This window comes from Mobula hypostoma, chromosome 14 (genome assembly GCF_963921235.1).
Source record: "Mobula hypostoma chromosome 14, sMobHyp1.1, whole genome shotgun sequence".
NCBI classification, from domain to species: Eukaryota; Metazoa; Chordata; class Chondrichthyes; order Myliobatiformes; family Myliobatidae; genus Mobula; species Mobula hypostoma.
The window spans coordinates 48,501,694-48,512,707 of NC_086110.1; the positions used below are offsets into that span (position 1 = coordinate 48,501,694).

The 11,014-nt window shown below is 40.5% G+C and overlaps 1 long non-coding RNA gene across 1 annotated transcript; it reads left to right on the plus strand.

Moving 5' to 3' along the window:
- The first annotated feature begins 4,836 nt into the window (after positions 1–4,836).
- LOC134356521 (uncharacterized) lies at positions 4,837–8,312 on the plus strand. Its single transcript, XR_010020378.1, has 3 exons — positions 4,837–4,963; positions 7,175–7,521; positions 7,931–8,312. It is a non-coding gene; the product is annotated as an uncharacterized LOC134356521 (long non-coding RNA).
- Positions 8,313–11,014: the final 2,702 nt, after the last annotated feature.

The window sequence follows — 11,014 nt, forward strand, 5'->3', positions numbered from 1 at the left end:
TGGAGAGAGAAAAATTGACAATATTGGATCCCAAGAGCTGAACAATGTTTCAATGAGGCATAATCTTGAGGAATAAACCTCCTGCTTCCAGCTTGACACATTGCAACCTTCAGATATACAAGGTTTGTAAGTATAGTCATCCACTTGTTAGATTAACTTAGTTTTTCTGTAGATCGTGGAAACTAAAACTGCTCATGCTGTATCTGATGGAATTTGTGCCAGGTAGTAACTCTCATCATTTGTGAAACAAGAAGATCTGAATAAGTACTAGGGACATTGAATAGTATTAAATTCTAAAATGATTCGTTGTTCAATCGAATCGGTGAAAGAAGGCTTTAGAACCAATCTATTCAATTGTTGATGACATCAATGATTCAAGGTAGTACAACATTCACAAACTAGATCTGACTAAATGGCTGGTGGCGAGTTTCTATACTTCTTCCAGGATAGTAATTCTCTTTCTGAATAAGATTATTCTTCTAACCTAGGACTACTTTGAAGAGATCCTCTGTTATTCAGTAGTTTGTTGACTGCAGTGTTTCAGTTGCTCTTTTTTGATCATAGGTCTGTGTATCTTGCGTCAGCCATTCACCTTGTTTATATCAAATAGTAGCCAAATATAGAACCTTTTTTTCTTTTTAAATCTTTTTATTGAATAAGTATACAAAAAGGTAAACCATATAAACATTAATACAATGTTAAAATATAATAAAATTCCAGAAGGTATCAATACCAAAAAAAATACTACAAACAATGTAATTTAAACATAAGAAACCAAGATAACATAATAGTATACTAAATTTTATATATATCAATGGAAAAAAAAGAAAAAAAAAACCCCAAAAAAACCCACCGTGCAACTAACTAAAAGCAAAGCAAAGCAATGGGCTAACTTGAAACCAAACAGAGTTAAACTTAAAATCACGTCCTCAATCCCGACCTCCATTAAAAACAGTGAAAAAAAAACAAGAAGGGTATATATTACATTAAATGAAAATATCGAATAAAAGGTCCCCAAATCTGTTCAAATTTAAATGAAGAATCATAAAGGTTACTTCTAATTTTCTCCAGATTCCAAATATAGAACCTAAGTGTGTCCTGAAAAAAACTAACTATTCTTTAATCCTCTCAAAGTTCACTTTAATTTTCGTTCTTGTATAATAATTGTTACTATAAATTACATAACAGTCTTAGTGCAAATATAATATACTGAAAGTGCCTCGTCCTATCTTCACTTGATGTTTCATATGAGGTAACATATTCCATAGCTTATCAATTACCTTATATTTGTTTATAATGCCCTAGTTCATATTTTTACTGTTTTGCTATATGCATTTCATTCCGGCAGTCTGTTCTGTTTTCATGCTTGTTTGGGTTATTTTTGAAGATAAGAGATGAGGAGAAATGTGTGCTATCCAATTAGGATGGTCAAATTAAAGAGAGATTTCTCTGGTGAAGGACACTAAGGTTGGGTTTGGGACTTCTGTTCGAGAGGAGATGGAGAAAGAAGATGCTGGCAAGAACCGGTCATAGCATACCATCCAGTGGGAGATCTGTTTATTCGAGATGGATTGCGAGGGACATTTGGAAGGTGGGGTGTGTTTTCATGTTGACTGAGGGCTTAGTGTGTGAGTGACAGAGAAGTTCCTGATGAGCTCCAACTTGTGCACATTTGACTGTTTAATTACAAATGTTGTAGAATGGCCCCTTTCTTTTTGTATTCTTTACTAACCTTTTAGTTAAGATTCATAAATATAATTCCTTTAATCGTATGCAGTGTAATATCTGTTATTTTGTGGCATTAATTTGTAACAGGGTAGCAAATTACACAGCCTCCACACAAGCCGGGGTTTGGGGTGGGCTCACACCTCAATCTCATGAGTTTGGCGAGGCCACAGGTTGTCTTCTCTAGACTTATGCAACCAAGGAAGGTGTGGTCTGATTTGAAATGTCTAATGAGTCCCCTAGCGAGGAGTGAGAGTTCTGAGTTGGTATCAGCCCTTACCTCTCTGGCGAGTAAATGGCCCAGTGCACAGACTGAGATGTTCCGGTTGTTATTGACAGGTGCGGCCACCCCGCACAAGAAAGCTGACATGGAGTCAGACACCCTGAGGGGATGGACTAAGAAGAGGGGTGCAAGTGAATTGGTCCAGCAAGAAGGGGAGCAGCCGGTATTTTCTGTTATAACAGTGGTGAAGAGAGACACGTCAGGCAGGAGTGTGAACGACGGGAAACCCCTTGGAGAGTGAGCCCCCGCGTATCTAAGCAGAGAGACCCATTGGGAAACTTAGAAGAGACCTAGTGAGGGAATGGCCTGGCATCTCAGGGGGAACACATTCCCAGCAATGTATCGAGGAACACCATAAAGCAAAAAACCCTATTCCTGAAGGCTCAGTGGGGCCAAGCTCCAGTGTATTGCTACGGTTAGAGGGTATTTATGCCAGAACCGTACTTCACACAGGGTCACAGGTCACTTTGCTGTACCACTCATTTTGCCACTAGTATTTGACACATTTACCACTGAAGCCACCCAGTGCACTAGAGATCTGGGGTCTTAGTACGGATGTTTACTTATCATTGAAGCTGGAGTTTTTGGAGGCAGATGTGTGAGTAGCTGAGCTCCTTGATACATTAATGCTGGTTTGTCTGGACCCGGTCGAGAAGGGCGAAGCTTCAATTCTTGTGGGGACAAATACTCCCATTGCGAGGACACTAGGGGGAGCCTGCAAGGAGAAAGTTGGAGCGAACTTTCTGAAAACGTTGTTCAATCACCCTGTGGTCCGAGCTGCTTTTGAGCAAGTGCATGGCCACACTGGGCTAAATAATGAGCATAAATAAGGGACTGTGTTGTTCACCCAGTCAAAACCAGTCATGTTGCGGCCTGGGGAAGCAGCGAGGGTGATGGGAAACCCCCAAACTTACTGGAATGCCTGAGGCCGAGGCCCTCTTGGTGGATGTTCCGGAAGACCACGAAGAGGACTCATGCTTACCTCCTGGGGTACTGGTGAGGCCCGAATGGCAGAAGCCCTCAGTTGTACAGGTGAACAGGATGACAGTGAGGGTCAGGAACACTTCAGAGCGGAATGTCACCCTCATGTGGGGGATGCCAATGGAGCACCTCTTCCCGGTGATGGTAATGTTTAGTGTCCCTGTGAGACAAGCCGGGGAGAAACTCTCTCTGAAAAGAGGGAAGTTAACTGCTGAGTCAATCAATTTAGGGGACTCCCTGGTTGCTAGAGGCTGGAAGAGAGGTTGATAGAGAAAACGTTGAAGCTAGTTTCTACTGACGAGTTTGATGTGGATTGTTCCAAGAATACCTGCCACACCATCTGGGTGACAGAGGACACCCCGTACAGAGAAAGGTCGCGGTGACTGGCACCTGCAGAGGTGGAGGACGTTCGGCAGCATCTGCGGAAGTTGAAGGAAGCTGGGATCATCACTGAGTCCAGAAGCCCTTATGTGTCTCCAATAGTGGTGGCCAGGAAGAAGAATGGGAAGGTATGGATGTGTGTGGACTATTGGACTCTGAACGGGCATACAGTCCCCGACCAGCATACAGACCCGAGAATCGAGGATGCGCTGGCCTGCCCTAGTGATGTGACGTGGTTCAGTGTGCTGGAGTTGAGGTGTGGGTATTACCAGATCCTCATGAGTGAGGCTGATAAATAGACTTATCTGAAGTATGTGTCTGATACGAAAATGGAGCTGAAAGGGCTTATGAATTAGCTGAGGTCTTGGCTGCCAAGCAGAATCAAGGAAATAAGAGAAGGTATGATCAAAATTTAGGTTCTCCCAACAATACCTGGAGACCGAGTCCTCATAAGGAATTTCGGGCTACCTGGGAAGCATAATGGCTACTCCCTATGTGGTGGAGAGTCAGGTGCCAAATGTACCAGTTTTCTAGGTGAAACCAGAGGATGGGAATGGGCCTGTCAAGATTTTCCATTGGAACCATCTTCTACCTCTGGGACAAGAGGTGAATATTGACGCAGAGCCTGACCTGGACCCTACACCTAGTCAGAGGACTCTGCGGCGACGTGGAGAGACTGAATCATCAGCAGCAGGAAAGATTAGACCAGCTCCCGCCCCTGAATGGGATATGGACTCGGAGGATGAGGAAATGGAGGTGTAGTATATGCTGCCTTTTGCTAACTCCCCATTAATTGAGGAAGAGATTCCCAACCCTTCTCACACTGAGGCAGGTGAAATCGGGGTGGAGGACTATCTGTGGACAAGCAGGTTTGCAGCTGGACTACGAAGGGGGCCGGGCTCTAGAGTAACTAGGAATGAAGCTGAAATCAGAGGGACCTGAGCGGCTGGAAGGCACAAGTAATAGACAGGAGGAGGCCTTGCCATGTATCCCAAGAAATATCTGAAACTGAAGACATAGATGATGGGATACAGAGGTCTCAAAGAGTCAGGAGACCCCCAGATAGGCTGGCCTATGTAGCCGGCCAGAGTGCTACGACTATCCCCCTAGTGAGATATGTCACTACCATTTACAATGGATTGGAGGTGCTAACATCACAAAATTCCTTTGAAAGTGGTGTTATTAATATGAGATGACAAATTATTTCAAAGTCATGAGGACATGACTATTTTGGTGGGGGGAGAGTGTAATGCCCTGGTTCATATTTTTACTGTTATCCTGTATGTATTTCATTTTGGCAGTTCATTAAGAGCACTCTGTTCTGTTTTCATGCTTGTTTGGGTTATTGTTGAAGATAAGAGATAGGAGAAATGTGTGCCATCCAATTAGGATGGTCAAATTAAGGGGAGGTTTCTCTAGTGAGGGACACGAAGGTTGGCCTTGGGGCTTTTGTTTGAGAGAAGATGGAGAGAGAAGACGCTGGGTAGAACCGGTTGTAGCATACCTTCCAGTGGAAGACCTGTTTGTTTGAGAAGGATCGTGAGAGACATTTGGAAGGCGGGGTGTGCTTTCATGTTGACCGAGACCCAGCGTGTGAGTGACCGAGAAATTCAAGATGAGCTCCAACTTGTGCACATTTGACTGTTTAATTAGAATGGGCCCTTTTCTTTTTGTTATTCTTTACTAACCCTTTAGTTAAGATTCATAAATATAATTCCTTTAATCGTATGCAGTGTAATGTCTGTTATTTTGTGGCATTAATTTGTAACAGGGTAGCAAATTACACAGCCTCCACACAAACCGGGGTTTGGGGTGGATCAAGAATGCCTCAATCTCATGAGTTTGGTGGGGCCAAAGGTTGTCTTTCCTAGACTTAGGCAGCCAAGGAAACCAGGGTGTTTCATGTTTTTTGCTGGATTTATTTACTTTTGCATTATTACTTTATGGTGTAAAAAAACTATTTTAAATGCTTAAGGTCTTAGAGTGAGCAACAGAGCTGCTTTATTTTCATACTAAGGTGTTATGTAAAGATCTCAGCTTGTTAAGAACTTTAGCTCAAAGTTTCAAATTCCAATATTTAACAAGAAAATGTGATTATTTTTAACTGACCATTGTTTTGTCTTTAATTTGAATGACATGGCCACTGGAATAAATGATTATCTACACTAATTCTCAAGTAATATCATTTGTTCGTTATGTGCCTTGTCATATGACATAAGTGATCATAGTCTTTCCATGACCATGATAGTTCTTGGCAATCTTGGAAGTGGTTTGCCATTGCCTTCTTCTGGGCAGTGACCTTACAAGAGGGGTGACTCCAGCCTTTATCAATACTCCTCAGAGATTGTCAGCCTGGCATCAGTGGTCACATAACCAGAATTTGTGATATGCATCAGCTGCTCATTAAACCATCCACCTCCTGCTCCTGTGGCTTCACGTGATCCTGATAGGGGGACTAAGCAGATGCTACACCTTGCTCAATGGTGCCCTGCGGGCTAGCGGAGGGAAGGAGCACCTTACTCCTTCTTTGGTAGAGATGTATCTCCACACCAAGTAATATACTATTAGCTTTACTTACAGCATGGTTACAGCAGTTGATCAACTCTTATGAATAATCCCTAATTACACATTATATCTAAACATGTTATATTATCAAAACACATTTTGTAAAATAAAAAAATGAAGACTCTACTATAAATGATTCAAAAGCATAATGATGTAGATGTTGAAATGTTTCAGCAACCCACAAAAGTGAAGAGACAGAGAGAAGTATGGACAGAGAGAGACTGGGTAGTGAGTGAGCTAGCCTTTTCTGATACTTTAAGTCACACATCAGTGTCACACCTAGCCCTTGAAAAAACAAAGCTTTTGTCATCCTTACTAGTAATTTACAAACGTATAATCAGTTTTAAAATGTCCTTTTCTACAATTCTTTCCTTCCCTTTCTTGACATCACCATCTCCATTTCAGGGGTGACTGCTATTCACGGAAAGGCCCAGACTCCTATAATTCCTTTGACTACCATCCACCCTGCGTTCTGCAGAACCTCCATTCCATTTCCCGATCTTCTGTCTCTCTCACATCTGTTCTTACTGTGCATTCTTCCACAGTAGTGCTTTCAAGATGTCTTTTTTTCTCTTCAGCCAGACTTTCCACCGTGGTTAGCAATGCCTTAATTCCATTTCTCACACCTCTCCTTCCACCCAGAATAAGGATAGAGTTCCCATCTCTGGCTCCCACTCCATGAGCCTGCACAATCAAAGTATTATTATCCATAGTTTCTGACACCTCCAAAAATTGATACAATTACTCCTTTCAAGAGCACAATGTACATTTGCCTTTGGGGTAATCTGGTTAATTCTTCTATTCCCACTAAATGCAGTCTCCATTTCAGAGGCATGAGTGATATGATACTTCCTGTCTTCTCATTGTCCAGTGACCATAATATTCTTTCCAGATGAAGCATGAACCACTTAAATTTCTTCCCATTTAATATATAACATTTGGTCTCTACTACTTTCAGGAAAACAATTCCAGGTTGGATGATTTTTTTGTAGAACACATCCATTCAATCTGCGAGGGTGAAAATCTATTCCTGGTGCTTGTTACTTTAATTCTCCATCCCATTCCCACCCTAGACTCTCCATCTTCAATCCTTTGCACTGTTTCATCAAAGCTCAGTGTAATTTCTGCCTTTTAGCTCATATTTTCAGTAGTCAGTCTCTTTCTCTCCTGGTGATTTTCAATTTCATACCGCGCGTGCGCAGCCCTCCGATGAAAAATGATATTGTATCTGTTAAATAGGGGCCGTGGACAATTCTGATTTGATGAAGATGGATGTGAAAGCACAGAGGAACATCTGGAAAAATTTCTGAAACGCTCGTTCGCTGCTGTCGTTAGGCCTCAAAATCCCCAGCCTTGCCTGCTGTTGGCGACCAAGAAGGAGGTTGAATTGTTCGGATAGTGATGGCGCTCAGTACTCAGCGTCGGAGAGCTGATCAGAGCCCGAAGTTTTTGGATGACTCAGAGTCGGATTGTGGTCGGATATGGCAGGGAGAGTTTTTCTTCCTTCTCTCCGTCTGCGTGAGATGTGGGACATTTGAGAGACTTTGAACTTTTACTGTGCTTATGGACTTATTCATCAAGTTATGGTATTGTTGCACTGTTGTAACTATATGTTATAATTATGTGGTTTTGTTAGTTTTTTTTCAGTCTTGGTCTGTCCTGTGTTTTGTGATATCACACCGGAGGAAATATTGTATCATTTCTTAATGCATGAATTACTAAATGACAATAAAAGAGGACTGCATGCCTTCATAATCTAATTTCATTTGTCTTCTCTGCTTGCATGTTCTCACACATACCTTCTGAATTTCCCTGACCTGTATCCACTCTCCTATCCAGTTCCAGCACACATGCCTTCAGTCTCACCTGGTGTCCACCCAATCACAAAGCTCCCCATTCCATTTTTTCTGCAATTTAAAAACTTTATCTCCTAATTTTTCCTGCTTCTGATGAAAGATTGACAACCTCACGTGCCTTTGTTCTTTCTCTCTACAGATACTTCCTGATTTCTTGAATGGTTACAGCATGTCCTACTTTGATATACACATTGGAATAATACCAAAATTGTAAAAGCAAACCATAAAGTGAGTTCTAATATTAAAACACAGAAAGTAAACAGCTTTATTCTGTTACTTCATTTAACACAGTGCCAATAATGCAAAGATGGTTGATCTTAAACCACTCCTTTACTTTTGCCCATGAATGACGTAACCATAGAAACTCAAGAGACTGTAAATGCTGGAATCTGGAGCAACAAATAATCTGCTGGAGGAACTCACTATTTTAAGTGCACCTCAATTTAAAGTAATTAAGAGGCTATTACATTATATGTCCTTAAGTAGAGGACAGTCACCAAGATGCCCACAGGTCAAGTGGATCATAAGGCAGGGAAGACAAGGAAAATATGATGTGAGGAAGAAAGAGAAAGTGATTCTAAGAACACATTTGCACAAACTCATCATTGACCTTGGCTTCCTGGAAAAATATTTACTTGCTTAGAAATACGATTCCACTTCTTAATAGTTAGAGTAATGTTTGCCCTGTCTGCTTTTGATCAATCTAGTCAATTGCTAAAAATAATTTTCTCATATTTGTCTCTGTAAGTCAATAAACAACAACGATCATAAAGGAATTGGCTGTTTCCACTTTATAAATGAAGGAGTATTACCAGTCAGCACAGATCTGGTATGATACTAATGACTCTGATAACAATACCGGGAAATCTGACGTTTATATCTTTAGTTCCCAACAACAGCACTTACTCTTTTTCAGTTGATAGTTGGAGAATTTGTTTAGTTTGCTCTTTGATCTTATTTCCAAGTTTTTCATTGGTTTGCCTGTGTTTTTTTGTAAATGAAAGCATAACTTTTTAATTACTTGTGAATACAAGAGAGACAGGAAACATAATAACCATATTGAATTAGGCATAGATTACTCTAGTCTGCTATATCAATACTATCTCATTCTCTATTAAATAATAACTTACATCCTGTATATTCTGCCAATGTTTTCTGGTTTTATATTAATATTCAAACGTTCATCTTTTCTTTACGATGTAATGTTAAAGGGAAACCTGTTTAATACCGTTAAGACATAGGAGCAGAATTAGGCCATTTGGCCCATCGAGTCTGCTCTAAAATACAATCATGGCTGCTTTACATTTCCTTTCAACCTCATTCTCCTGCCTTTTGCCATGACCTTTGACACCTTACTAATCAAGGATCTATCAACATTCGCTTTAAATATACCCAATGACTTGGCCGCCACAGCTGTCTTTAGCAATGAATTCCACAGATCCACCACCCCTCTGGCAAAAGAAATCTCTCCTCATCTCTGTTCTAGCAATCAGAATATTAAACAATTACCTGCTTTAACAGCTATGCATTTATTAAACATTAATACCAATGAAAAATCTCAAGGGTACTTACTTTTGGTCTTTTACCCACTGATTAACATTTGCCACAACCAGTTCACTTTCTCGATGTAACCTTGAACTGTCTGACCTTGCACCATGCAAGGATTTTCGTAAGGTCTCAAGCTGAAACAACCCATCCAAAACTCTAAGTTAAAATAAACTGATTGCAATATACTTAAAACTCAAACAACATAGTAAAAATACTGGCAGTCCAATGAGCCATGCAACTAAAGGAAAAACAGGAAAGTGCAAGCCAAGGAATGACACAGCAGATGTGGATGGATAAAAGAAGAAAATAATAATCATAATGGAAATTAAGCTGTCAAAACTGGAGGGAAGGGTTTGGTACAAAGGATCAGTAAATGGAGAAACACTGTGGCTACTGAATACCCCGAGGTTGAAAATTAAAAAGTGCAGAATTCCCAGAAAAGAACAGCTCATGGACATGGATTGTATACCAGTTCACTTGTCTAGTGGTGGTTTTTCCTTCCATGCATCCACCCAGCCTTCATTTGCCCCAGGGTCTTTAATCAGCGCTGGCCCCAAACCTGAAACTGGTCCTTACCCCCACTGCCCCATCAACACTAATTTTCCCACCATTATCTTTTCCTTTCTCCTCATCACTAGCTGTTTCTAGTTCATTCAGCTGTAACTCTCCCATCATCAGATTGCAACTGGGACCTCAAAGTCTGATTCCACACACATTAATTACTTCCCATCCCCTAAAACTGCAAGGCAAAGCACATGAAGGCAATTGACCAGTAGTGGTTAAATGTGGTCCAAGGCTGTGTAGAATGCCCCTTTGGAGCATTTGACAGCATATACAATATTTCCTTGGCAAAACAGTTTTTTTCTAAGTAGCTCACAGATTATGTCAAAACGATTAACAGGTCCATAAACCAAATCAGGAATGACTGATGCCAGCAGATAAAACAAGTGTCGACTAGTCTGGGAATTCTTAATTTTGAAAGCCACATAAAATTATAGTAAATACACAACACTAGTACACAAGTTTTGTATTTAGTACAAGCAGCCTTTATTACAAACTTAGTGAAGATTGAGTTCTGTATTTTAACTCCTCGTTCTAGATCTCACTATTACAAATCACATTCATGTTGAAAAGTCTGGATTGGCAGAAAATGTAGTATCCATATAAAATGAGATCAAACAACATTTCCACAGTCAATTATTACCAGAAGAGCCCTCCTGAAATAGAGACACTGCAGTCTCAATTTCCCATTGCACTTAATTACCCAACAAAATATTTCAATATCAAGAATCTGTACTGAAACAAAACCTGATAAAAAATAAGATGGAAATAACCACTCTCTGGCGTCAATGAAGCATTGAAGTGCAGACCAACACACTTTTCAACATCAATTTAAAGTGTGGCTGTGTGGTCATGATGTGGTGTAATGAATATGGCAATTTCAGCCACTGCAGATAGCATGCTATATAAAAGCTGTCATGGTTGACAACATTCTGAATTCACTTTTTGCCCAACTGATGCACATCTCCTTTGGAGTGTCAATGAACAGACAGCTGGAAAAGGAATTCAGCAGCTTGTTTTAATAGAAATCTTCATGCAATGGAAATTAGATTGAACTGTAATCTATATTTCTTACAAGGTAAATTATATTAAGCAGTATATTTGAGAACAAACC